General features: G+C 43.9%; 1 long non-coding RNA gene and 1 other non-coding gene across 2 annotated transcripts; both read right to left on the minus strand.

The window, feature by feature from the left end:
* Window positions 1-978: 978 nt before the first annotated feature.
* LOC116966490 lies at window positions 979-23,341 on the minus strand. The gene is made up of 3 exons (XR_004410037.1): window positions 23,195-23,341; window positions 12,137-12,140; window positions 979-1,012 (listed from the first exon to the last, which is right to left on the minus strand). It is a non-coding gene; the product is annotated as an uncharacterized LOC116966490 (long non-coding RNA).
* trnah-gug lies at window positions 5,117-5,188 on the minus strand. Its single transcript has one exon. It is a non-coding gene; the product is annotated as a tRNA-His (tRNA).
* Window positions 23,342-24,063: the final 722 nt, after the last annotated feature.

The following is a 24,063-nucleotide window of genomic DNA, read 5'->3' on the forward strand; positions in this document are numbered from 1 at the left end:
TTAATCTATTCTAAAGACATTGATAGATGTTTAGATCTAGTAATTGAATTTTGTAATTAGCTACAATTAATTAACTAACTAATTATATGCTTTAATTTCAAGTCATCCAAGTAAGATTGTTTCATATTTGTTTCAGAATGCTTCATTCGATAATAACTGAACATGTATTTCAGTTCTCTTAATGTTTAAGAAAGTTGTGGGCTTTTGACTGTCCTCGATCACAGCTTTTGAGTTAGGTCAATGGAAAAGGAATAGGGAAGAAAATGCTGATTTCCGAGTAAGAAAATAGCCATAATTTCTTTTAATACTGAAGATATGAAAGTGAATTAGGTGTCAAATTAAATTTATTTTTATGCTTTATCTGATGCGATAAATTACAGACTTGTTTTACATTACAGACAGATTTTTTAAATCTCAAAATGTTGTAACATTGCTACAGATCCTACTATACAGGGGACGGTAGTTTTAAACAGCAGCTGTCCAAATCGTCGCGAGTTTGTCAGGCTATCTGTATGGTGTGTCTACGTGGTAAGATGGGACCTTGGGATTGTATAGGAGTTTAGACTGAGTTTTGGTTTGTCGTGTTTCTCAAGCTGTATAACCTTTGTACAGCTAAGTTATAGGTGAATTGTTACACTAGAACCGACAGGAAATCAAGATTTTTTAACGAACTCCAAACCACACCTCTCCAATCAACACTTAACACCCACTTACAGCCTGGCTCAAGTCAGCAAAGATTCAGCCCTCGTCCACTACCCACCCCTCCTTGCTGCCCAACACCAGTCAGGCCACTTCTCCGTTATTAACAATAGAAATTGAGGATGTGGAGAGGCCATTCAGAAGTCAGAATAGCCGAAAATCTCCAGGATCGGGCAAAGTTTCCTTTCTACCCTCAACCTCTGTGCTGAACAAATTGCGCCAGTCTCTACAGCGGTCACTCGAAACAAGTGTGACTGTCCTCTCCCCATAGGATCGTCTACTTGTGGGTTTGCAGATGTCTGCAGAGGCCGATCTGCGATCCACACACCTTGGTGCAACGTGGCCATTGGAGACTGGCGGTGGTTGGTAGTCGTCGATCCCTCTGCTCTCTCTCCTGATGGTGCTGTGGCTTTGTCTCTGCGACACTGCGTAGTTCCATTTCGTGAAGTGCAGCTCCTTCCTGCACGGATTTCCTCCAGGATCGATTGTCCAATGCAATACGCTCCCAGTTGCTTGATGTGATGTGGAATTTCTTCAGACTATTATTGATATTGTCCTTGAAGCGTTTCTTTGGCCCGCCGACCTTTCTTCAATTGAGGGTACGGGATTTGTTTAGGGAGATGTGGGTTGGACATGTGATAGGTATGGCCAGTCCATCGAATTTGATGCTGCATTATTGTGGTGGTGATTAAGGCCATGTTGGCTTCCTCCAAAACACAAATGTCGGTGCGTTTGTCCTCCCAGCTGATCCTCAGAATCTTTCGTAGGGATCTTTGATGGTATTGGTCCAGGGCTCTCTGGTGTACAGACGACATAGACATTTTCAACCAGCTGTACTGTCCCTGCCTGCTTCAAATTCTCCGCAATTGCCTAAAGGACAATGGTTACTGGACTTAATGATGACAGACCTATCGCAGTGACCTCTACAATCATAAAGACCCTTGAAAGACATGTACTGGACAAACTGAAAAATATCACGAACTCTGCAGTATGCATACCGGCCAAGAGATCGGTGGATGGGGCAGCCAACCTAGGCCTGTACTTCATCCCCAGTACCTAGGCAGCAAGGGGATCTATGCATGGATTTTGTTTGTTGATTTTAGCACTGAATTCAACACCATTCAACTACACTCCAAACTCTCCAAGTTAATTGTGCCCGAAACCGTCTGTCAATGGATCACATACTTCTTGAAAGACAGGAAGCAGCATGTAAAGCTGGGGAAGCACATCTCGGACCCGCTGACACTCAGCATAGAACGATCGCAATGCTACGTGCTCCATCCTCTCCTTTACACTCACTACACTAAAGACTGCAACTCCGCAGACTCCTCTGTCAAGCTTCTCAAGTTTGCGGACGACATAACCCTCAATTGATGGGGCGGAATCTGCCTCCAGACATTTAGTGACTCAGCTGGTATACTGGTGCCTTCGTAACAACCTGGAGCTCAATGCTCTTAAGACAGTGGAATTGATTGGAGACTTTAGGAGTACTCTCCTTTCACTCCCCCCACTCACCATCAACAACACCACAGTCACATCTGTGGTGTCATTTAATTTCGTTGGAAATATCATCTCCAAGGACCTGAAATGAGGGGCCACCATCGACTCCACAGTCAAAAAGGTCCTGCAGGGGATGTACTTCCTGCGCAGCTGAGGAAACACAATCTGCTACAGGCACTTATGGTCCAATTCTATACGGCCATCGTCGAGTCTGTCCTCACCTTATGGTCTGGTTTGGCTCAACCATAAAGCACGACATCCGTAGGCTGCAGCAAATCGTACGATTAGCTGAGAATGTTGTTGGCTGCAAACTGCCCCTGCATTAACGAACTGTACACAGCAAGGGCCGGGAAGCCAGCGGGTAAGATCTCTTGTGTTCAAGAAGGAACTGCAGATGCTGGAAGATCGAAGGTACACAAAATGCTGGAGAAACTCAGCGGGTGCAGCAGCATCTATGGAGCGAAGGAAATGGGCGACATTTCGGGCCGAAACCCTTCTTCAGACTGATAGGGGGTGGGGGGGGGGGGAGAAGGAAGAGGAGCCCGAGGGCGGGGGGATGGGAGGAGACAGCTCGAGGGTTAAGGAAGGGGAGGAGACAGCAACGGCTAGCAAGACTGGGAGAATTCAACGTTCATGCCATCGGGACGCAAACAACCCAGGCGGAATATGAGGTGATGTTCCTCCAATTTCCGGTGTTGATCACTCTTGCAATGGAGGAGACCCAGGACAGAGAGGTCGGATTGGGAATGGGAGGGGGAGTTGAAGTGCTGAGCCACCGGGAGTTCGGGTAGGTTTTTGCGGACTCAGCGGAGGTGTTCGGCGAAACGATCGCTCAACCTCCGGCTAGTCTCCCCGATGTAAATCAGCTGACATCTAGAGCAGCGGATGCAGTAGATGAGGTTGGAGGAGATGCAGGTGAACCTTTGTCGCACCTGGAACGACTGCTTGGGTCCTTGAATGGAGTCGAGGGGGGAGGTGAAGGGACAGGTGTTGCATTTCTTGCGGTTGCAACGGAAAGTGCCCGGGGAGGGGGTGGTACGGGAGGGAAGGGAAGAATTGACAAGGGAGTTGCGGAGGGAGCGGTCTTTGCGGAAGGCAGACATAGGGGGGGGGGGGTGGGAAGATGTGGCGAGTGGTGGGGTCACGTTGGAGGTGGCGGAAGTGGCGGAGGATTATGTGTTGTATGTGCCGGCTGGTGGGGTGAAAGGTGAGGACTAGGGGGACTCTGCCCTTGTTGCGAGTGCGGGGATGGGGAGAGAGAGCAGTGTTCCGGGGTATGGATGAGACCCTGGTGCGAGCCTCATCTATGGTAGCGGAGGGGAATCCCCGTTCCCTGAAGAACGAGGACATTTCCGATGACCTGGTGTGGAACGTCTCATCCTGGGATCGGATGCGGCGTAGTCGGAGGAATTGGGAGTAGGGGATGGAGTCTTTACAGGGGGCAGGGTGGGAAGACGTGTAGTCCAGATAGCCATGTGAGTCAGTTGGTTTGTAGTGTATGTCGGTAAGATCTCTTGGCCGGGCCACAAATTCTTTGAAGCACATCCACCTGGAAGGCGACTCCGGACCGGCAAAGCCGCCACAGCCGGACATAAAAACAGCTTTTTTTCCCACGAGTAATAGCTCTACTCAATAACCAATAGTCTCTAGCCTCATTTTAATCTGGTATTTAATTTCATCCTCATGTTAAACTGTAGTGCTGTTTTATATGTCATTCTTTATTGTTACTTAACAAAATCGTGTTGTTATTTGCGAGCGAAGCAATAGACATTAGACAATAGACAATAGACAGGAGTAGGCCATTCGGCCCTTCGAGCCAGCACCGCCATTCATTATGATCATGCCTGATCCTCCACAATCAGTACCCTGTTCCTGCCTTCTCCCCATATCACCTGGCTCCGTTATCTTTAAGAGCCCTCTCCAGCTCTCTCTTGAAAGTATCCAGAGAACCGTCTTCAATCACCGAGGCATAGAATTCCACGGACACACTATTCTCTGTGTGAAAAAAATGTATAATTATCTTCGTTCTAAATGGCTTACCACATATTCTTAAAACTTGACAGCTGGTTCGGGACTCCCCGAACATCGGGAACACGTTTCCGGCCTCTAGCGTATCCAAACTCTTAACAATCTTCTATATTTCAAATAGGTCCCATCTCATTCTTCTAAATTCCAGGGTATAGAAGCCTCAGCATGACAGTCCTGCCATCCGTGGAATTAAACGTGTGCACCAAGGCAAAGTCCTTGTATATGTGAATACTTGGCCATGAAACATTAATTCAATATGCTTTCCTTTGATCCTAGAATATAAAATTGCGTGCACTACAATCAAAATTGACGGGATCCGCAGAACTGGGTGCTTTGCATTGGTAACGTGCATCAGGCCGAAATACGTATTAATATGACGATAATGAGAAATTATTTACCAGCAGGCATGCACTTAGCTAATCAAGGTTTAACGTCGCGAGCCTGTGAACAGACGCGTCTTGAGTCAGCTTGTCAGCCGCCCCAACACTTTCAGTTTAATGAAGATAATCTGCGGCAGGTGACTTCCAGACACTGCTGTTGCGGGAAACGGCAGCTCTCCGTCGGCAGCGGCTGGTTCGGGAATCGGGGCTCCAATTTATTTGCCGATGCAACCAGGGTGATTCCGTCACTAGCACTTCGCGGGCCCGGGTAGCAGTCAATGTTAAATATATAAAGATCCCGATTATATTATCGTGCCTGCTAATCTGTTGACACGGTTCATTTCGAAATTCACAACAGTTCTATATGTTCGAATGCGAGATGGAATGTCCCGAGGATAAAGCTTTTGGCAACGGCAAACATTCAACCGCTTGCGGCAACCTGTGTTTCAGTAAAACGAGTGAGTTGAATATCCCTGAACAACTGAAATATGAATTTATAACAGACGGATTGCCGTGACTCGGATTCGAACCGAGGTTGCTGCGGCCACAACGCAGAGTACTAACCACTATACGATCACGGCCACAAACTTCAGTTGTGTGCTAACTGCGCCGGCAAAACCATTAAAACTCCTATGACTCATCCATTGTAGCTCCTGTCAACTCAACGGCTCGCGCTCTGGGGTATTTGAACTTCCTCAACTGCACCTGAACCCATCCCTTTCTGCTTCCGATCATGGATTTAGCTATATTTGTCTTAAGTGTTCAGTCAATTGGTTCCACTAATCCAGAACTTCTTGGATGCTGAGGAATGGGAAATCTGTATATCACGCCTGACAAGCCAGAAGCCTCCTTCATTAATTTCCCTCCCCCCCCCATCCACCTCCCACCTCCAACTTGTCTAGTATAACTTCCTCAGCCACGGTTCCAGAAGATTAAATGCATCTGCCCAACGGGTAAAGTAGTCATTCGCTACTAAATACTACCTTCTGTTTTGTGAATGCAGCAAGCGTCCAGTGTAATCTATCTGCAAACGTCCACGCGGTTGATTTCACATTCGTATATGTGGTGCTTCCCGGTTCGCATTGCGCATAAGTTCTCCGCCGTTGATATATTTCTGCCCAACACTTTCCACCACTACCCACGAATAATCTATCTCTTCTGATATAGACTCCTGGATGTTCGTTGTCTTCCTCACCAAATTGATTATTTTAGCGATGGCCGCCTCTGTCCGTTCAATGTTCCCTCTGGGTTTAATGTTCTAATCTCTTTATCTGCGCAAGCAGTTCTTTTCTGTTGTGGTGTCTGAATCCGTTTAGGCAATAGACAATAGACAATATCTGCAGGAGTAGGACATCCGGCCCTTCGAGCCAGCACCTCCATTCAATGTGATTATTGCTGATCATCCCTAATCAGTTCCCCGTTCCTGCCTTCTTCTCATATCCCCTGACTCTGCAATTTTTAAGAGCCCTGTCTAGCTCTCTCTTGAAAGTATCCAACGAAACAGCCTGAGGCAGAGAATTCTACAGACTCACAACTCCCTGTGAGAAAAAGTGTTTCCTCGTCTCCGTTCTAAATGGCTTACCCCTTATTCTTGAACTGTGACCCCTGGTTCTGGACTCTCCCAACATCGGGAACACGTTTCCTGCCTCTTGCGTGTCCAAACCCTTACCAATCGTATATGTTTCAATAAGATATTTTGTGAACACTTTCCACGCCATAGCCAAGTCCGGAGGGAGGCAAGCTGCTGCCACCGGTTTTTAAGATCACATTTCTCGTGTTAGATGGATGCTCGTGGAGATGCCATCTCTCCTTCGTCCTCACGCTATCATATAATTATGGACCACCGTAAACCGAATCTTTGTCGACTGAAATATTTGTTCCTTTCCTGTTTTTAACTTGGGGGGATTTCCTCGAGACTATTGACTGCCACCTGTATTCATCGAGTTGCTATGATGTCCCCTTTTAACGCGTTTCTTCCCCTTCTATCACTATCTAGAAATACTAGAGGACCGAGTATCTAGTGGGAAGGAGGAACTGAAGGAAGCCCGCATTGGTTAGGAAAACTGTGTTGACTTAAGGCAGGTAAATCCCTAGGACTCGATGGTTTGCATTCCAGCGTATTCAAGGAGGTGGTCCTAGAAATTGGGGATGCATTGGTAATCATTTTCCAATGTTCTATGGACTCTGGATCAGTTCCTGGGGACTGGAAGGTGGAAAATGTAACCCCATTTTTTTAAGAAAGGAGCGAGAGTGAAAACAGGGAATTATAGACCAATTAGCCTGACATCGGTAATGGGGAAGATGCTTGCGTCTATTATTAAAGATTCAACAGCAGCGCATTTGAAAAGCAGTGACAGGATCATGGATTTATGAAGGGCAAATCATCCTCGACTAATATTCTGGATTATTTTTTGAGGATGTTGCAAATAGAATGGATAAGGAAAAGCCAATTGATGTGATGTAACTGGACTTTCAAAAGACAGTCGAAAGAGTAGGAATTAACAAGATATTTTAAGAACGGCAAGCAGCGACGAGTGCGGTGCCGCAAGGCTCTGTGCTGGGACCCCCGTTATTTGCAATATATAAGAACGATTTAGGCGAAGGAATTAAATGTAAAGTTTGCGGATGACACGAAGCTGGGTGATAGTTTGAACTGCGAGGAGGATGCTGTGAGGCGGCAGGGTGATTTGAATATGTTGCGTGAGTGGCCAGATGATTGGCAGATGCACACTAATGTGGATAAATATGAGGTAATCTATTTTGCTGGCAAGTACAAGAAGAAATATTATTATCTAAATGATGGCAGATTAGGAAAATGGGGAGATTTGAGAGTCCTTGTACATCAGTCACTGAGAGTAGGCCTGCTGGTACTGCAGGCAGTGTAAAACGCATTCATAGCGAGACGATTTGAGTATAGGAGCAAGGAGGTTCTACTCCAGTTACACAAGGCCCTGATGAGATTGTGGTGTATTGTGTGCAGCTTTGGTCTCTTAATTTGAGGAAGGGCATTCTTGCTATTGAGGGAGTGCAGAATACGTTCATCAAGTTAATTCCCGGGATGGCGGCACTGACATATGATGAACAAATGGATTGACTGGGCTTATATTCACTGGAATTTGGAAATATGAGGTCATTTTATAAAAAACAGGCAACATAATAAGGGATTGAACAGGCTAGATACAGAAAAAGAATGTTCCCTATGTTGGGGGAGTCCAGAAATATTGGTCACAGTTTAAGAATAAGGAGTCGGTCATTGAGGAAATTATTTCATCCAGAGAGTTGTGAATCTGTGGAATTATCTGCCACAGAAGGCAGTGGAGGCCAACTCACTGGATGTGTTCCAGATAGAGTTTGGATATAGCTATTGGAGCAAATGGAATCCAAGGATATGGGGAGAATGGGGAAACGGATTCTAATTTTGGACGATCAGCCATGATCATTTTGAAAGTGCTGGCTCGAAGGGCCAAATGGCGTATTTTCTATGTCTCTATGTATACCCAAGCTGTTCGCGGGAAACCATTATAAAACTTGATTGATATATTCTTATAAAATTTAAAATATGCTACCGTGATCTCCGTACGCAATGCCATCCACTTTGGTTTTTCTCCTTCATTCGCTACGGTGGTGGACGGATTTGCTGCATTGCCTTTGACATTCCCTAAACGTGCTTCTTCGCGGGTAAAGCGCGCTCTCCCGCTTATCCTGGAAAATTATCCCGGATAATTTTGCCCGCAGATTATCTGATACTGCATTTAACTTCCTGTTTCTAAGAGATTTTGAATTCCAGGTGTATTAGGAGACTGATCGCCAAAATTGGCCATGCTGATGACTTAGAAAACCAAAGTTTAACCTTCACATTGAAATCCTATGTTTCGAGTGGCGCGGATTCTAGAAGTGTTGCTTTTTTCTCCACTATCCCCGCCCCCACATGTACATGCAGTCACCTGTAAGGAGTTACACAATATCAGTAATGGCTATAGGCGCAGCAGTAACTTTGAATATATTGTAAAATTGTTCCCTAACACCGAATCAACATTGCAAGACCCATGGATCCTGCCGGACGTCTCCGAGAGCAGCGACGGGTCACATTGTCAGCTCTATTAACAATTTACCTAATTCATCTCCTAAGAACTGAATGGTTGTCTTTGATTGATCTCCAGGGTGGGACGCCCCCACCTTTGATTGCCTGCTCAATGTCCACTGTCCTATTCGGACCCACACGTTGCCCAGAAATCCCCTTTACAACGTGCCCTTTTCTGATATATAACACATGTAACTATGTAAAGGCTTATCCTTCCTTTCCTTACGATCTCTGATAAAATGTCTTTATTTCACAAAATAATCTGGGGACGCCGTCGAGAATGGCTGCCCTACCTGCACCTGTTAGTCCTTTCACCCTTTTTTTTTACTTTTAGTGAGCTACAGGAGATTATTTTGGAGGTCTTCTAGTCTTTTTATGAGGGGGGTGGGGGTGGGAAAGGGGGAAACTATTTTTCTCAGTACCTACCTGTCGGAGATGCGGCTTTTCTCCGTCGTATTTTCGCCCATGCCTCGCGGCCTACCAACACACTGGAGCGGCGTTTTCCTGCCGGAACCGTCCAGAACTTCAGCTTCCGCGACGGCGCAGCGCACGGAGCGGGTAGTGCCTTCCCCGGTTCGCCTTGCGGTGGGCTCCTGAGTACTGTAACCGCCGACTCCAACATCGCGGAGCTGCGGTCTGTGCAGCTTCCAGCCGCAGGCGGTGCTGAACTTTGAACACCGCGGAGACTGGGATCTCTCGCCGAGATCGCCTGTGTTGCTGATCCGACCAGCGCGGCCCGTGGACTTCGTGAGCCGCGGTCTCCGGGGAGGGAGCGGCCGCTAAAGACACTCCAAGCAGCTAACAGTGTTCTTCCGACGCCGAAGCTCCTTCATCCGACGAGAGGGCCTGAAGCATCAATCTGCCGTAGCGGCGACTGCGGAGGCCTCAATAGGCCCGTCTATGGGTGAGCGGGGATGGGACTGGACTTTACTGCCTTCCCTCACAGTGGGAACCATTGTGGGGGGGGGGGGTGATTTTATGTATATTGGTAAATAATTAATGTTGTGTCTTATCTTTATTCGTGTGCTGCAATAGCAAGTCAAATTTCACCTCACCAATTGGAGTCTGTGATCATAAATGTCCTTTGCATTGTATTATATTGTATTGTATTGCACTGTATTGTATTGTATTGTATAACGTTGTGGATTCCAATATTTCCTATCAGAATGTAACATATAACCTATAGCATGTTTGTGTAGCCAAAGAATTGCAATAGAGAGATTCTCATTTAAGGTGTTGCTGTCTCGCCAGATGTGTCGCTCACCGTATCGTGGCAGCGGCGGATCTACTCGGTGTGGTTACCGACCTCATGGAAAGACACATCCACAGATTTTTACTAGGATGTGTTTATTTTATTTTTCCCGTCCTGAAACGTCACATATCCATATATGCTGCCTTACCTTCTGGGTAACTCCAATATGTTGTGTCAATCGCCGTTTATTTTTTACTTGTTTCTCCCTTTGTGTAATATATATTCCCTACTGCCTTATGCAGCGAAATACTCCTTTGTCTGTTTCATGGCCAATGTTACATTTAATTAATGTGTGGTTTATTTTTGGCCAAAGCTGAATACCAAATGTTGTACTGAGAAAATGGTGTCCGGTGGTTCTGCTAACGGTGACGGCGTTCTTATTTTAAAAGGATATGACTTGAAACTTTTCACAGAAAACCCGTTCGCCTTGGCCACGACGCTTCCTTCTGTCATGTGAAAAGCAGTGCCGGTCATTCACAGCTGTGGGGTTCATTGGATAACATTTAAAATGTCCCTCCAACCCAATGCTATTTGTGCTCATTCTGCTCCAAAACGTGTTAACGGACAGAAACAGTTGAATATGCAGCACAACCCCCCAAATTAGTCCGCTGTCGAATTTTCCAGATACCCGGAGATCGAGAGCAGGAGAAGTGTTCATGACCGTTAGTATATTCCCACTAATCCTCGTTTTCTATTTTAGATTGTCTCTTGAACATAATATTCGATTTACTAGGTTTACTAGGTTTCAAGCACAAATGGAGGAGTTAGAAGTTGTGAATTGTGAATGTGTTGCTTGCGCATTTTCAAAGGTGTTCAGTTAGAAAAATGAAAGTTGACCAACATCACCTGAGAACAAACACTGGATAAACGTGGAAGCAAGATCGTGATGGACATCTTCGAGAAACACTCGAAAACGTTCAGGGGCTCTACATTTTTACGCCAAATTCCATCTCCCCATTAATGCTGGTCTTCTTCGTATCAAGTCCACATCACAAGATTAAAAAATGTTCCGCTAGAGCTCAACACCCTTCTCGGCATCCGCATACAATGGTGTCTGTCTTGCGCTTCTTGTGCTCCTTGCGCGTGGTGGTAGAAAGATTGGTAGAAATAGGGCCGTGACGTAAACGCTCTTTCCTTGACCCCATTAATGATGGTCAACATATTACAATAAATGTTATACTTCCCCTTGCATTTGCCTTCCTAAAGTGTATCTTATACCTGCCCCGTTAAACACTGACCGCCCAGTCTTCGCCTACGTCTGTAATATGTTTGGTGGTGTATTCTTTGCCGCCTTTTCCAAGGGCTGAAAAGGCAGCGATTTTGTGCTGTCACCATGTTCGACGATGACATTTACATCTCTCACAAACAACAGAGATCCCAGAACGGATCGCAACAGATTAACACTGGTCACTGGCTTCCAACTGGAATTTCCCCTTCCACTGTAATTATGATTAACACAGTCAGTTGTGAACCCAAACGAGCAAGTCACAGTTAATATAAAACGTTCTAATATCCCAGATCAGTTTATCTTGTCAAGTGCCTCTTTAAGGTCCATGTGCACGACAACCGCTGCACTACCCTCAAGAATAGCCTTCGCCAACTCCTCAGGAATCTAAATCAAGTTTGCAATACGAATGAATGAATGAATGAATGAATGAATGAATGAATGAATGAATGAATGAATGAATGAATGAATGAATGAATGAATGAATAAAAACTGTACATGAACTTCATGAACTTCATGAAGTATTCATGAAGTTCATGAATACATGAACTTCATCGGAAAGATTAATTGTGGCTGTTGTTAATTGGCCCACCACTTCCAAATATCAGTAAATCCTATTTCAAGGTATGCACCCCGAATATTTCCTAACTACCAATGTGAGGCTCATCGGTCTATAATTTTCTGATTTATCTCAATTGTGCGTATTTAAGCAAGAGAACAACATTAGATATTCTAGAATCCTCTAGCAACTCGCCTAGTATTACTTTACAATGCTGCCAGGTGCATTGGGGGAAACAGGTATGATCGTAGCGTTTAAGAACATTGTAGAAAGGCAGATGGATATGTAAGAGAAGTACGGATATGGATGGCATGCAGACAGCAGTTAGATTAACTTCGTCATGTTCGGCAAATAACTCCGTGGCCGATGTTCCTGTGTTGTAACCCTATATATTGTCCAGATGCTCTACTACCCATCTTGGATTAGATAGCATCTGACGAATGATTCCAGCATACTTGATACTAGGTCGTCAGACTCCGTCGTCCATATTTATTCCAACTTCCTTCTGACTTTGAATTTACGACTCTGAATTGCCCATCCACAGCCACTTTCCCATTATAGCTTTCCATCGTTCTTCTCAGTGGTATACTATCGATTGACACTATAACCCACGGCAATAGAGCCCCCCTATTTCCAACTGTAAATAAAATACGGATGTTAAACAGTGCGCGATGCATTAATTTATTCAGAAACTATTCAGTTAAACAGAACGTGCCGTTCGCAAAGCCCATTCAGTCACGCGAATCTTGAATTAAACAGAGAACCTACGACTGCTCCTCCGTGGCATTCCAGTGACCCCGTCGAAGCCCTTGCAACAGAACATTTTAGGTACACAATCAGAGGGAACTGATTTTGTAAATCGAGGGCACGGTTTAATCATGCAAACTCCTTTTTCTTTGCCACAGCTATACTCCGGATCTGAAATCCAGAAATATAAGATGTCAGTTCACTTGCAACGGGAGAGTATAATCAATATTAATAGACTCAGCAAGCGGCGATAGTGGAAAACATTGAGCCCTCCGGTTTTACATCTCTAGTCTTCGTTGTGTTTGCTATTGTACTACACGCCCATTCCTGATCAATTAAGATATTCTACAATTTTCACAGTAATACCCATTTCGTCTGTCTGATTCTACAAAGCATTCCGCGATTGAACATCTGCATTGCTTTCACATTTAGTACGTCGAACTCTTGAGTGGGAGGATTTTCCGTTGCTTCTCATCGGGTGGCGCATGTGTGAAAACCAGAATAATAAATATAAAATATCGCAACGTTCGGAAGGGAGGTTGCGGAGATGTTTCTTTCCTCATCCAGCGGGTCCACGGCAAAGACTCTGCATGTCAGGTAGACGTGCAGTTTCCCAATAAGCCAAATGTATCAGAATAATTTGGCTTGTAAGGCGACAGGTAGGGAGACATAGGAACTGCGAGTTGGATATCGGTGCAATGTGTTACGTGTCCACTCTGATGTTTTCGGATTTTGATTGCTGGCAAAGGTTTCGCAAATTGTGTATAATGAAGTGCACCTACCGTTATATATTGGACGTGACATCATATCCATTTCGGTAACGGGAGGCCAAAAGATCACCAAGATTACAACTATCAAGATTATGTTCATCGCCATTCCGCCTAGTGCTTTTCGGTGCAGTTCGACTTCCTTCCCGTTTGGAGAACATTCTGCTATTAATAATCACAAACGGTTGGATCATCATCATAGTGACCCAATCAAATGTCTGGATAAAGTAACAGCCCACATTTACTTTACACTTCGCTTCTGATTAATAAACGGAGAGACAACACTAATTAATTATTAAAACGTAGAGGCTGTAAAGAACATTCTGCTGTGATTGCGGTATAAATCATTAATCATAAACGAACACAGCAGTGGTAATATTGCGTAAAGTCCCATTCAAGTCCGATACACGAGGTAATTTTTCATTGACATAGAATATGCAAAATGGAGGTGAGAAAGATAGAAGTTTGTGTTTGGTGGAAGATTGATGATTGGGAAAGTAGTTAGCGCTGGTGCCACTGCTTTTTGATGGACATTAGGGACCAGCAATATAAATCCCTACACGTCTGGACGATGCCGAGCTAGCAAGGAAAGAAAATGTGAGGGGGATTGCGTCATTCCATGGAGAGATACAAAATTTGACTGAATAGAGACCGACAGTAAGATAGATATACATCGTGGTGAAACGTGCAGAGATATCCAGTAACAGAAAGAAGGAGAGTTTGTGGAAAAGTTTGTTTATCACACATAGGTTTTCTTTCGAGGTCTACTATTTTTATATTTGTTTTGTATTTTTTATTTTAACAGTAAAGAGGAGACAGAAATAGAATAGGAGAGAAATTGAGAGGTGTGTGATATCGGGTGAGAAAAAGGAAAGGAGAAAAGAAAGAAAATAGAGAGAAAAGAAGAAGAGGTAGAAAGCAGAATAATAAAGGAGAGATAGCTATTTATTATTCTTGACCACCATTCACCCAATCCTGAAACAGATTATGTCTACGTTTGTGTTGCGCCATATGCTTGTAAAAAGTCGACAAATGGAGACCAAATCCTTAAGAATTGGTCTACTTTGTCTGTTAGGAGGAATCGCAATTCTTCAAGATGTAAGGTTTCCAACGTGTTTGAAATATCTGAGATACAGGAACTGGTATGGTATGATGACGACATATGGAACCTTGTTTCGGGCGAAACCTGATCGTAGTTTAAAACACATAAAGTATCAGAGGAGCATACACTATATTGAGATTGGCAACAAATAGCACAAACAACATCAAATGAGGGTCCTAGGGTTCCACAGTACAAACTATAGTCCATCATAATAAAACCAAAATCGAAAAAAATCATAGAAAACCGATACGTTCCTGAAGCATCGCCAGTTGAGAAAACGCTTGGTGACAGGATCTAAAAACCTTCGAAGGGCCCTCCTTTGGAAAGTTAATCAAAATAATACACACGTCACCAAATGGCATCACATAAAGTAATACATTAAAATATTATTGTAAGAGATTAATTTTATTTGATATTTTCCTTCCTACAGAACTTGAATGCATGTCTGCTAAATATATGAACATTCCAGCTTTTTAAAAATCACAGTTTGTCAGGACCATTCTCTGGAAAGTGAACCAAATGTCATACACGTTTCCAAGTGGCACCACACAAAGTAATACATTAGAAAATTATTGTAAGATATTAATTTATTCATTCCTGTTTTCCTACCATCAGAACTATAATGCTAAAGATATCTGCTAAAGATATGAACATTCTAGCTTTCAAAAAAAGAGTTTGAAAGATAAAACCGACATGAGAAAATGCTTCTGTGTGAGTTCACACACGTGCCCAGTCATATTTGACATCTGACCCAAAACAAACATTGTCAGCATAACATAAATATTTCACTTGATAAACTTCGAAACAAAAAAATCATATGTACAGGACAATAGCTATGACGAGATCCTGGAATATACACATCCTATGATATGAACGTAAAAAAAATGCAGTGCCAACAGCCCAGATTCCGACAGTAATCAGAACGATACATAGATACATAGAAAATAGGTATTCGGCCCTTCGAGCCTGCACCGTCATTCAATATGATCATGGCTGATCATCCAACTCAGTACCCCGTACCTGCCTTCTCTTCATACCCCCTGATCCCTTAAGCCACAAGGGCCACATCTAACTCCCTCTTAAATATAGCCAATGAACTGGCCTCAACTACCCTCTGTGGCAGAGAGTTCCAGAGATTCACCACTCTCTGTGTGAAAAATGTTTTTCTCCTCTCGGTCTTAAAGGATTTCCCCCTTATCCTTAAGCTGTGACCCCTTGTCCTGGACTTCCCCAACATCGGGAACAATCTTCCTGCATCTAGCCTGTCCAACCCCTTAAGGATGTTATAAGTTTCTATAAGATCCCCTCTCAATCTCCTAAATTCTAGTGAGTATAAGCCGAGTCTCTCCAGTCTTTCTTCATATGAAAATCCTGACATCAGTCTGGTGAACCTTCAATGCACTCCCTCTATGGCAATAATGTCCTTCCTCAGATTTGGAGACCAAAACTGTACGCAATACTCCAGGTGTGGTCTCACCAAGACCCCGTACAACTGCAGGAGAACCTCCCTGCTCCTATACTCAAAGGACACGGGGACAAATTACACAGACAGAATGTGAAGAACTTTGACAGCCTCAGAGAAACAGATAATTTTAAATGAATGTTAGTTCAAAAGAAAAATGAGAAGTAATGCAGGGTCATGGGCTTCTAATGGTGATATCAGTAGGCCCACACCTACAGTCTGGGGACCTTTGCCAAAGAATGGCAGATACAGGTCGTGGATCATACCACAAGGATAAACTAATGACCGGAAATTTGAAGTTTTCCAGAAAACTGTAAAAATAGGCTTGGAATAGTGACACGAAATTGAGCCAATATAACTCTTGTTAAAAAGAGGTCAAGGAGAAAATTAGAAGATTATGCATAAACATAGTCAGCGGCTTACACTGAACATTCAGGAAAGACAAATCCTAATCGATGAAAAATAAAAGACTTATTGATGTTTAGAAAATGGTGAGATTCCCTCTCCTGCCAATCACGCCATGAAGGCCACGCCCCTTCGGGTGGGAGGGGAGGGGCTATAAAAGCCGGATGTGTGGGCGTGGGGGATGGGGGAGGGAGAGGGTCACGACTCAGTCCGAGCTGGAAATCGACAGAATACTGAGAATACTGACCAGTGAGTGCCCATTATGTGTTTTAAACTGTGTATTTTCCATCTGTGCGGCTGTTGCAATGAGTGCCTTTTGTAACTGTGTGCCTTTCGCAATTGTGTGCCTTTTGGATTGGATTGGATTCAATTTTATTGTCATTGCACTTGTCAGTGCAACGAAATGGTTTAGCCTGCAGTCATAACATAGAATAATAACAAAACAAACACTCAACACAGTTTAAAGTCCCAAAGTCATGGTAGCTTCCCTCCTTGCTCTCCCTCTGCGCCGAGGCAATCCAAGCATCCGATGTTGCAACCCCGCCGTGTGATGGTGTGCAAGTCCCGCGGCTGAATCCGAGCTCCACAAACGGGCCGGTTCTCACTCCGCGGCCCAGGGCGGTCGAAGCTGCCGAAGCTGCCTTTTGCAACCGTGAGCCTTTTGAAACTGTGTGCCTTTTGCAACTGAAAGAAAAGATGAAAATGTCTAAAATGGATTGTCCATCCTCTCCCCCTTCTCTCTCACAATCTCTGACCGTTTTCGGCAGAATTTCAGGCAGGCCTGAGTTATTGAGCTGCCAGGCCTGAGTGACTGAGCTACCAGCCCAAGAATCTATTAGGCCCGCAATGTCCATACTAGCCCTCTGGAAAACAGTCCCTTTGGTCCACAACACCCATTCTACCGCTCCGGATTTGGTGGCCTTGCACCCTGCTTGAAATGGTAGGAAACTGTACTTGAATTTGGTGGCCTTGCACCCTGCTTGAAGTGGTAAGGAACTGCACTTGAAATTGGTGGCCTTGCTCCCTGCTTGAAGTGGTAGGAAACTGCACTTGAATATGGTGGCCTTGCATCCTGCTTGAAGTGTTAGGATACTGCACTTGAATTTGTTGGCCTTGCACCCTGCTTGAACTTGCAGGAAACTGCACTTGAATTTGGTTGCCTGGCACCCTGCTTGAAATGGTATGAAACTGCACTTGAATTCCGTGGCCTTAAACCCTGCTTGGAATGGTATGAAACTGTACTTTAATTTGGTAGTCTTGCATCCTGCTTCAAATTGTATCAAACTGCATTTGAATTTGGTAGCCTCGCACCCTGCTTGAAGTGGTATGAAACTGCACTTGAATTTGCTGGTCTTCCTCGCTGCTTCAAGTGCTATGAAACTGCGCTTGAATTTGATAGCCTTGCACACTGCTTGAAGTGGTATGAAACTGCACTTATAACCATATAACAATTACAGCACGGAAACAGGCCATCACGATCCTTCTAGTCCGTGCCGAACACGTATTCTCCCCTAGTCCCATATACCTGCGCTCAGACCATAACCCTCCATTCCTTTCCCGTCCATATAACTATCCAATTTATTTTTAAATGATAAAAACGAACCTGCCTCCACCACCTTCACTGGAAGCTCATTCCACACAGCCACCACTCTCTGAGTAAAGAAGTACCCCCTCATGTTACCCCTAAACTTTTGTCCCTTAATTCTCAAGTCATGTCCCCTTGTTTGAATCTTCCCTACTCTCAGTGGGAATAGCTTATCCACGTCAACTCTGTCTATCCCTCTCATCATTTTAAAGACCTCTATCAAGTCCCCCCTTAACCTTCTGCGCTCCAACGAATAAAGCCCTAACTTGTTCAACCTTTCTCTGTAACTTAGTTGCTGAAACCCAGGCAACATTCTAGTAAATCTCCTCTGTACTCTCTCTATTTTGTTGACATCCTTCCTATAATTAGGCTACCAAAATTGTACACCATACTCCAGAATTGGCCTCACCAATGCCTTGTACAATTTTAACATTACATCCCAACTTTTATACTCAATGCTCTGATTTATAAAAGCCAGCACACCAAAAGCTTTATTTACCACCCTATCTACATGAGATTCCACTTTCAGGGAACTGTGCACAGTTATTCCAAGATCCCTATGTTCACCTGCATTCTTCAATTCCCTACCATTTACCATGTACGTCCTATTTTGATTTGTCCTGCCAAGATGTAGCACCTCACACTTATCAGCATTAAACTCCATCTGCCATCTTTCAGTACACTCTTCCAACCGGCATAAATATCTCTGTAGACTTTGAAAATCTACTTCATTATCCACAACCCCACCTATCTTAGTATCATCTGCATACTTACTAATCCAATTTACCACACCATCATCCAGATCATTGATGTAAATGACAAACAACAGTGGACCCAACACAGGTCCCTGTGGTACCCCACTAGTCACTGGCCTCCAACCTGACAAACAACCATCCACCATTACTCTCTGGCATCACCCATTCAGCCACAGTTGGATCCATCTTGCTACTCCACCATTAATACCCAACCATTGAACCTTCTTAACCAACCTTCCGTGTGGAACCTTGTCATAGGCCTTACTGAAGTCCATATATACAACATCCATGGCTTTACCCTCATCAATTTCCCGAGTAACCTCTTCAAAAAATTCAAGAAGATTAGTCAAACATGACCTTCCAGGCACAAATCCATGTTGACTGTTCCTAATCAGACCCTGTTTATCCAGAAGCTTATATATATTATCTCTAAGTATCCTTTCCATTAATTTGCCCACCACTGACGTCAAACTAACAGGTCTATAATTGCTAGGTTTACTCTTAGACCACGTTTTAAACAATGGAACAACATGCGCAGTACGCCAATCCTCCGGCACTGTTCCCGTTTCTAAAGACATTTGAAATATTTCTGGCATAGCCCCTGCTATTTCTACACTAACTTCCCTCAATGTCCTAGGGAATATCCTGTCCGGACCTGGAGACTTATCCACTTTTATATTTCTCAAAAGTGTCAGTACTTCCTCTCCTTTGAATCTCATAGTTTCTATAGCTACTCGACTTGTTGCCCTTACCTCACATAATTCAATATCATTCTCCTTGGTGAATACCGAAGAAAAGAAATTGTTTAATATCTCCCCCATCTCTTTTGGCTCTGCAGATAGCTGTCCACTCTGATTCTCTAATGGACCAATTTTATCCCTCGTTATCCTTTTGCTATTAATGTAGCTGTAGAAACCCTTTGGATTTACTTTCACCTTACTTGCCAAAGCAACCTCATATCTTCTTTTAGCTTTTCTAATTTCTTTTTTAAGACTCTTTTTACATTCTTTATACTCCTCAAGCACCTCATTTACTCCATGCTGCCTATAATTATTTTAGATATCTCTCTTTGTCCGAACTAAATGTCCAATTTCCCTTGAAAACCATGGCTCTTTCCAATGTTTACTATTTCCTTTCAACCGAACAGGGACATAAAGATTCTGTACTCTTAAAATTTCACCTTTAAATGTCCTCCATTTCTCTTCCACATCTTTCCCATAAAACAAACTGTCCCAATTTACTCCTTTTAAATCCTTTCGCATCTCCTCAAAGTTAGCCTTTCTCCAATCAAAAATCTCAACCCTAGGTCCAGTTCTGACCTTCTCCATAATTATATTGAAACTAATGGTATTGTGATCACTGGTCCTGAACTGTTCCCCAACGCATACCTCTGCCACCTGACCCGTCTCATTTCCTAAAAGGAGGTCCAGCACCGCCCCTTCCCTAGTAGGTACTTCTATGTATTGCTGTAAAAAAATATCCTGCACACATTTTAGAAACTCCAACCCACCCAGCCCATTTACAGAATGTGTTTCCCAGTCTATGTGTGGAAAATTGAAATCTCCCACAATCACTACCTTGGGCTTACTACTAATATCTGCAATCTCCTTACATCTGCAAGCTCTTCCAATTCTCGCTCCCCATTTGGCGGTCTATAATACACCCCTATAAGTGTATTTGAATTTGATGCCCTTGCATCGTGCTTGAAATGGTATGAAACTGCATTTGAATTTGGCAGCCTTGCACCCTGCTTGAAGTGGTTTGAAAATGCACATATTTGGTAGTCTTGCACCCTGCTTAAAATGGTATCAAACTGCATTTGAATTTGGTAGCCTTGCACCCTGCTTGAAGTGGTATGAAACTGCACTTGAATTTGCTGGCCTTGCACGCTGTTTCAAGTGCTATGAAACCGCACTTGGATTTGGTGGCCTTACACCCTGCTTGAAATGGAATTTCAAGGAATAGTCGTTACCCAACTGCCAGCACACCAGCCGCGAATGAGTGAGCTGCCACCCCAAGAATCTACTCGGCACACAATGACCATACCAGCCCTCTGGAAACCAGTCCCTTCAGCCCCCAACACCTATACTAGCGCTCCAGAAATCTAGGTATTCCAGAAACATTGTCTGAACTTACGAATGAGGTAATTCATCGGTAAATGATCATAGATTGTGAAAAACTGAAATCATTGAAGCTAATATGATGAAAGATGAAGGTTAACATTCTCCCGGAGTTGGACAGGCTAGATGCAGGAAGATTGTTCCCGATGTTGGGGAAGTCCAGAACAAGGGGTCTCAGTTTAAGGATAAGGGGGAAATCTTTTAGGACAGAGATTAGAAAAACATTTTTCACACAGAGAGTGGTGAATCTCTGGAATTCTCTGCCACAGAAGGTAGTTGAGGCCAGTTCATTGGCTATATTTAAGAGGGAGTTAGATGTGGCCCTTGGGGCTAAATGTATCAGGGAGTATGGAGAGAAGGCAGGTACAGGATCCTGCGTTGGATGATCAGCCATGATCATATTGCATGGCGGTGCAGGCAAGAATGGCCGAATAGCCTACTCCTGCACCTATTTTCTATGTTTCTATGTTTCTATGTCTCCAGCCCGGATGGGTGAGACCATTATGCACGCTCAAACGAGACCCTATTTAACAATCAGAATCCCTAATTGGAAGAAAAGAAAAAATGTTAATTGAATAGAAGTATAAATGATAATGGAAATACCATCGACTGTACAAATTAGGCTACACTAATGATCGGACAAATGGTGCAATGTTACTTAAGCATTTTGGGATTGTAGTATTAGGGGTTGGCTCCGAATTTCAAAAGGGAAAGAAAGAAATGCAGTTTATGATGCATCGAAGTAGGAAACGAAAACAGCTTACTGTAATATGTGGCGATCAACATTGATCGTTGGTAAAATGGGTGTTCAACTCACTTGCCTCGTACAAACACTGCCGAGAGCCCGAACCATGAATGAAGGTATTGCAGTGGCGTTTGCTCGCAGCACAGTGATTACTTCGAAAGGAGAAGCAATAATCTTTATTCAGATTCAGATTCAAACTTTATTGTTATTGTGCAGTGTACAAGTAGAGTGACAACGAAATGCAGTTAGCATCTCGCCCAGAAGTGCGAACACAGAATAATTGAACAGTAATATATATATATATATATATATATATGTATATACAGTAGCAGTAGTGCAATTTTCGGTCAAATGCAGGTTATGTCTAACCTTAGAGGGTTGGACATTCTGGAATGATGTTCCATACCCACAAGGGACTCGTTAAAATATTTGTTAAGGGACCAGTTACTGGGAAATGGGTAAATGTAGAACTCGAAGATGATTTGCAGTAGGCATAGCCACAATGAATACCTAGATGTAGCAGCACTTAGTAAACAATGAAAACAGCTGAGAGGCAAGGTACTGAGATTGGCAGTCATGGGATTTCAAGATGCCGGGACAATCAGTAAGGTTGGGGAAATATATCGCAAGTATTTCCGAAGAAGTTTGAAATAGTCGCTGCATATAACGGTGGAATAAATAAATTGATAGATAGCGTGCGTAATAATTCCAAGGAAAAACATCGAAAACATGAGTGTAATGTTTTATCGAACTGGGTCTTATCTCTGGTACATAGTCGCATTCTACAAGAAGCCAATACAAAATCCTCAATTGATCATCGAATCAACAACTGAAGCAATGAAGTTCGGCCCTGCAACCTGACTGTCACCTGAATGGTCGTTGGCTAAAGCTAATGAGGTGGATCAGACCAAGGCGCTCGGGTGTAATATGTTCCGACATATTCATGTGTATGTTAATGAGTTGGTGTTTAATAAAGCAGGGAATGCCTGGTAATAAGTCTGTCTCTGTAAGTGATCTAGGCAACCAGTGTGTACGTCTAGTTCTTCATTGAAATGTTAGGACATTGGCGACGAGGACGGAATAGAATTTGTGAACTAATCATTGTGAACTAATACAGTGCAGAACTGTTTTGCAAAATGCAGTAATGATTAACATTTTTACCATCAAATACGGAGTTGTTTGCGAACTGGACACAATAGGCCGCAGATCCGACTATACAGGGGACTGTAGTTTAAAACAGCAGCTGTCCAAATCGTCGAGAATCTCTCAAGCAATCTGAATGTTGTGTCTACGTGGCAAGATGGGTCCTTGGGATTGTATAGGAGTTTAGACTGAGTTGTGTATTGTCGAGTTTCTCAAGCTGTATAACATTTGTACAGCCAAGTTATAGGTGAATTGCTGCACTAGAACAGACCGGTAATCAAGATTGTTGAACGAACTCCAATCCACCTCTCTCCAATCAACACTTAACACCCACTTACAGCCTGGCTCAAGTCTGCAATGACTGAGCCCACGTCCACTACCCACCCCGCCTTGCTGACCAACATCAGCCAAGCCACTTCTCCATCATTAACAATAGACATTGAGGATCTGGAGAGGCCATTCAGAAGACAGAATAGCCCAAGATCTCCAGAATCGTGCAAAGTTTCCACAACCTCTCTGCTGAAAAACATGGCGCCAGTCTCATCGGCGGTCACTCGAAACAAGTATGACTGTCCTCTCTCCATAGGGTCGTCTACTTTTGGGTGTGCAGATGTTAGCAGAGGCCGATCTGCGATCCACACACCTTGGTGCAACGTGGCCATTGGAGAATGGCGGTGGTTGGTAGTCGTCGAGCCCCCTTCTCTCTCTCCTTATGGTGCTGTGGCTTTGTTTCTGCGACACTGCGTAGTTCCATTTCGTGAAGTGCAGCTCCTTCCTGCACGGATTTCCTCCAGGAGCGCTTGTCCAGTTGCTTGATGTGATGTGGAATTTCTTCAGACTGTTATTGATATTGTTCTTGAAGCGTTTCTTTGGCCCGCCGGGGGCTCGACGACGGTCCTTCAATTGAGGGTACGGGATTTGTTCAGGGAGATGTGGGTTGAATCGAATTTGGTGCTGCATTATTGTGGTGGTGATGCTGGTCATGTTGGCTTCCTCCAACACGCAAATGTTGGTGCGTTTGTCCTCCCAGCTGATCCTCAGAATCTTTCGTAAGGATCTTTGATAGTATTGGTCCAGGGCTCTCAGGTGTACAGACGACATAGACATTTTCAACCAGCCCCCGCAAGCTGTACTGTCCCTGCCGGCTTCAAAGTCTCCGCAATTGTCTAAAGGACAAGGATTACTGGACGTAATGATGACAGACCTATCGCACTGACCTATAGTCATAAAGACCCTTGAAAGATATGTACTGGACAAACTCAAAAATATCACGAACCCCGTGCTGGATCCTCTGCAGTTTGCATACCGGGCCAATAGATCGGTGGATGGGGCAGTCAACCTAGGCCTGCACTTCATCCTCCAGCACCTAGACAGCAAGGGGACCTATGCGTGGATTTTGTTTGTTGATTTTAGCTCTGAATTCAACACCATTCAACTACACTCCAAACTCTCCAGGTTCACTGTGCCTGAAACCGTCTGTTAATGGATCACATAAAATCCTGACAGAC

Source organism: Amblyraja radiata, chromosome 37, assembly GCF_010909765.2.
Source record: "Amblyraja radiata isolate CabotCenter1 chromosome 37, sAmbRad1.1.pri, whole genome shotgun sequence".
In the NCBI taxonomy this organism is placed as follows: Eukaryota; Metazoa; Chordata; class Chondrichthyes; order Rajiformes; family Rajidae; genus Amblyraja; species Amblyraja radiata.